Source organism: Ixodes scapularis, unplaced genomic scaffold (genome assembly GCF_016920785.2).
Source record: "Ixodes scapularis isolate PalLabHiFi unplaced genomic scaffold, ASM1692078v2 PGA_scaffold0__279_contigs__length_252992795, whole genome shotgun sequence".
NCBI lineage: Eukaryota > Metazoa > Arthropoda > Arachnida > Ixodida > Ixodidae > Ixodes > Ixodes scapularis.
Window position 1 is genome coordinate 113394381 of NW_024609835.1, and position 5664 is coordinate 113400044.

The following is a 5664-nucleotide window of genomic DNA, read 5'->3' on the forward strand; positions in this document are numbered from 1 at the left end:
CCGGGGAGGCCACTAGCAGTCGCGTCCATTATAACTCTCAAGGGTGTGCCGAAGGCGCGTTCACCCAAAATGGGCAAGGGAGAGCCGGCCCCTTCGGGGAATTCGGCCTCGTGGTTCCTTGTATCCGGGAGGCCGACGCCATTGGTGACGACGGCTCCCACGGCCTGCTCGAAGCTAGGCCTGGATAGGGATAGAGGGAACCCCATGGTTCCCACAGTGTATTCCAGGCTAAAGCAAAATCGAACACAATGGACCTTTTTCTAGTAAGCTTCTGCGCATGCGTACACTCCCGCTGTCACCATTTTCGCAGGACACCGGTACGCGGTGCCCTGCAAAAATGGCGACAGTAACATTCTCAGCATCTATCTTCGCGCGTATTTAGTCTATTTTGACGCTTTGTTTTTTAGTATCGGTAGGGTACAAAAAGCACCGAAAACCGATAAAACGGCACGATGCCAATGTGTGTTGAAGGGCGGAGGCGTGTTGGGCTGCTCTTCTATTGTAATTCGCAAACAACTCCCCAGGCGGCACTCGTTACTCAAGAAAGGTCCATTCCCATGTACGTAACATCACACAGATACTCAACAGAAACACATGTACAATTTGAACAAAATGATTTATGCGGAACCAAAGGCTCACTTAGGGAAACACTCCTTAGCGGGTTTGAAGAACAAGCAAGTTTTTTTTTTAAATGATTAATATCACTGACATTCGTTGCATACCAATTCAACACGTGTATGGCGTTATCTTTCATAATATATGTTGCAGCACTATATTGTAGATGACATAGTAAAAGGGGGATTTCACCCGCGTACTGATAAAGGATACAATTTTGTATACAATTTTACACATCGTTCGCATAAATGTTAAATAATAGAGGCGACAGAAAGCACTCTGTGATACTCCTGCTCTCAACCAAGCTCTATACCGTTTTCTTACACAGAACAAGAATTTCTGAGACCGGTTCGTTAAAAAGTTAGCAAGCACTAAAAGTAATGCGCCTCTGAAACCATAACGATTCAATTTTTGTAGCAGCCTTTTATAACTAACCCGGCCGAACGCCTTGAAGACATCAAGAAACAGCACACACAAAATTGAATTACTGTCAGAATTGTTGTACTTTGGATAGCTCTTCCAGCAGAGGTTGTTTGCCGCGAACCTTGACAAACCCGTATTGACAAAATGACATAAAGTTATGATTCTAAAAAAAAAAAACAAAAAAACGAGGTAAAACAATGAACAGGTGCTTCTTGTTCATTTTTTAGACAAGAAAGGCAAGATTGATACCGGATGATAACTTTCGAAATTCCATTTAGTCCCACCTTTAAACACAGGTTTAACTATTGCAGTCTTCGTGTTATTAAGTAAGTCGCCAAAAGTAAAAACTTCGTTTAAAGTAATGAGCAGTGATGATGTGATATTGTGAGTGTATGCTCACATTATGGAGGATGTATTATTTTGACGGATAAAATGATGACGTAGATGTTAGTAGAAGAGGGAAGGAAAGAGAAGAAGACGACGTAAAAAAGGGCACGGCAGAGTCTTTGCGGGACAGCCAGCGACCGGCAGCCAGGACTGGGCGCTGGAGAGACGCCTTAAACCAGGACCGGCTGCCAGGTTGTAGGCAAGAACCTACACCGAATTCACAACACTCGACCAAGACCCAATTTTTATAGAAACGTCATCGGCGTGTCAAACGTTCAATCGGTTCAAGACCAAAAGAAGGCAAGGACGCCCACACCCCCACGCTGCGCCGTGATTGAGCTCCTATCCTCAGATCCGCACGACGAAACCTAAAGGTCGTCTTAGTGACGCCAACACTGCTGCAAGTCTGAATATTCAAACTGATTCGTACTTTTGTAAATATGTTGATTTCTAGTTTATTTATTTTTATAATACAAACAGTCGATTTCCTAGGTCTCGTGTTTGAGTTTTATTTCATCTTCTCTAGAGTTTCGAACCTTCTCATTACAAGCATCGCATTTCATATGGTGTCAAAATTTCTCCCCAGCTCATTCATACCAATGTTGTCTTTACTGGCCGGTTTGATGAAACTCAAGCCAGACATTAAAGAATACAAATCCTGCCTGTCCAAGCGCGGAAGGAAAGACGGCGAAGCTACACTCTTAGAAAAAAGGGTCAGTATAGTCCTCCCTAAAGGGAGGAACGCTCTTGACACATATGTTCCTTCAGAAAGGGAGAAACTTTCGTCCCTTAAGCAGGGGAGGAAAAGTTCCTCCGTCGACTGCATCTCATTATGGCGGCCACGAATCGAGCAAATCGAGCTCGGTAAGGCTTAACGAGAACACTAAGTCTATTGCACGAAGCGAGAGGAGCAGGAAATAAAAACGTAACACGAGCTTTCCGCGAACTGTATTTATTTCCGAAGTTTCGTTACCCCTGCAAGTAAAGAAACTTACGTTTCGAAAGCATGCAGTCACTCAGTCTTCTCATCGTCAGCACTGCGATGTTCAACGGAGACAACCGGCACTCAGTTCGCGCACTTTATGTCCTACCTTTGCTATTCCTCGAGCCACAATTCCTTCGTCAACCGTTGCGTCAACCGCACATCACGGAGGAGTGAAAAACATTCGCCCGCAAAACCAAAAGCCGCTCTCAAAAAAAAGCAAATCCGAAGTAACCTCTTGGCTTATCTCAGCACGGTAACACGAAATTATGGCGTAGCCGCGTAGCGTAAAAGGATGTTAAATCGCTTGCCACCAGATGGCAGGGTCAAGCAGAGTAATCGCACGTAGCTAGGCTAGGTGGCGCTAGGTACCGCCCAATTCATGTTTTACAAAAAAATATTTTTATTTTCTTACGCCACAATTGCGTTTCCTTTCCTACGGAATCTTTAACACATGTAGACACGTTGCGCACACTACAAACATCAGGTCAACATATATTGAACGCTTACACAGGCATCGCACATACAAACATCAATACAACAGCACACTATCCCGATCACTACTACCGAGCCCTGCGTTTCCGTCTTTTATAGTGGTCGTTTTGAACGTACGGAATTTTTCGGTGACTCCCTAAGCAAAAAAAAATATTCCGAACATGTTCATTTTTTTCCAGCAATGTCATACATCTGGGGCTATTTTTAATGGCTCAAGGGATGAATCTCTTATTAAAAAGAATACGCTCGATCATGCCATAATTATTTGAAAGCCAATAAATCGAGCCGCTCCAATGTGGTTCCAAGCCATGAGTTTGTTTTCCCGCACGGCCCTTCGTAGCCAGTATTTATATTGTGGTGTTCGTTTTTCTATTTGTGCTGTTCGCGCAAAGCTGCAACTGCCGTCTTGAATTAATCTCTCTAGAGCGGATATCCACTCAGCTGGAAGTGATGCTTCACGGGCACAGAAATCGCTTTTCGATCAACTTGAATGCAGTCAAAGCCGCGACTTGCGACAACTGTCAAGTGTACGGAGCTGCGTCGTTGCGAGCTCGAAAACTTCTAGCGCTCATCCCAGCGCGCCACTTAGAGGGCAGTTTCTACAGGAACCGTAATATATTTAAACAGTAAATTAAAGGATAGCGTTTTTTGTTTTTTTTCGATTTTGCCTGTCTTTTTTTTTATGCTAAACTTCCATTATAAATATACGTACTTTCCGTCATACTTTCGTAGTGTTGTCTTTTCCCCAGAGCGCAATCGCTCTCGGGGACCGAGTCACATTGGCCACTGTACGATAGGAGCTTACCGTTCAGACCAGCGTTCCAACATGACTATCCACACGTCGATCGACTGCACCTAATCCCTCAAGTGGTTTTAAACTCTTTAATGTAAAGCGGAATGTCATCCTGCGACACCCCGGCCCCTCCGATAACGGCCCGACCAGCGGCATCAATGCCCGACAGTTTACGTCATCTCATCTTGTTGTTACAGCACTGATACGCGAACACACGGTCACATCGGCGATAATTCCAGTCTTCTGTTCACAACCCACAACACTGCCATCACAATGTCGCTGACACGAAGAAATACAGAACCACGTTGACGATGTTGCTGACACGCAGAAGAATCACGTTGAACGCCGGTTGGCACTCGGCACGGGACGACGGAACCGAACTCAGCGCGGAAGGCACCCAGGCAGCCGGCAGGAAAACCTGCCTTCCTTGGACGCAGTTCCCGCGATTTCCATAACGTCGAAAACGTCGACACAGTTCCTCGTGGTTTCGCTGCTGTAGCAGGCTCTAGTTCCGCATGTGTCCCGCAAATTGGAGACGGCCGTCCACTGTGGCCGTCTTACCCAGTGTATGTAGCGCTGCTGGCACTGCTCCGGAACTTCGCTGTTTCTAGCGGCTTCGTTAGCTCGTTTGATAAAATTAGTGGTAAAAACGTCAATGCAACCGAAATGTTCTGCACGTTTGGACTAGAAGACGGAATTACAGGCGGCCTTCGCTGCCGCTGAAGCTCAATCAACTCAACATTAATTTATTAAACAACGTGCGCGATGTGTTTGAAAAACGAAACCGAAAGAAGATGGGTCGGGAGGGCGAAAGCTTTCTCCGGTCTGCCTGGAGGAGGAAAACGTCTCGGAGAATAATAAGGACTTTAATTTTCCTTTCATCGGTCTGGGTTTGTTTATATGTGTTTTGGTAAACAAAAATAAAAAAAAAACATTAAAAAAAAAAAACAAAAAAAAAAACACTTTTCTGGGGATCGAACCGTTGACCACTTGGTCAGTAGCGCGATGTTCTACCCCTGCGCCAACTGAACAAGGAGGAACTCGCCCTCCTCCTTTCATCTGAACTGCCGTTCCTCCCTTCTCTGGGCAACCTGTCCGCAACAAGGAGGAACAGTCGCTTTTGCTACCTTTCTCCTCCTTTTTTTCTTAGAGTGTACGCTTACTGTAATGTTAGGGTTTCTTCTTCGTGATCGTTGACAACTTCAGAAAACAAAGCGAAATTTGTATCGAGGTTGTTTGGAAGGGATAATACATTGCGTCGAAAACAAGCCGTTAATTCGGAAGTTGCCATAACAGGGATCCCACGGAGTTTGTGTATAAGGTTCTATGTCCTATGTCTTGAAAAAGTCATGAAAGGATTTACGAAATGTATTAATTTAATGTTTTCTTAACACAGCATATCGTTGGCATGACTTTTGGTGTTTGTAAATATATGCCTTAGCTGCTTCTTTTTCAGGTTATCCCTGCAGCGACCTTATGTCACCTTCTTTTGCTAAACTGTTGCTAAAATGCCAGCAGTCAACCACGGCTGAGCCTGTTTTTCTTCCTAACTCTCACCTCTTTTATGTAACCGAATTAAAAAAAAGAACTTCAGTAGACTTGTCGTAAAGATCGAATTTATTTGACGAGGTAGCAATATCTTCCCAGCGGTGCTGCCCAATGAGCGCGTAGCGTTTTCGATCTACTATACTGATTTTTCGCCGTGGTTGGGAGGGCTCCGGCAGACCCTCCTCAAAGGCACAACGACACGCAACAGAGAAATGGTCCGCAAGTTTCTGGCCAAACACGGCTGATATCATAGAAGTGCCAGGCGCCCTCATTTTCAAATTATCTTTAGGGGATGGTGCCAACCTGTCTAAAAGTGCTCCTCTCTTGTGTCCGAGCCGATCAGGCAGTCGATTCTAAATTCCGCAAGAAATTTTAAGTAATCCACCACATGTGTTTTAGAAATACTCAGCGTGTCCATTTC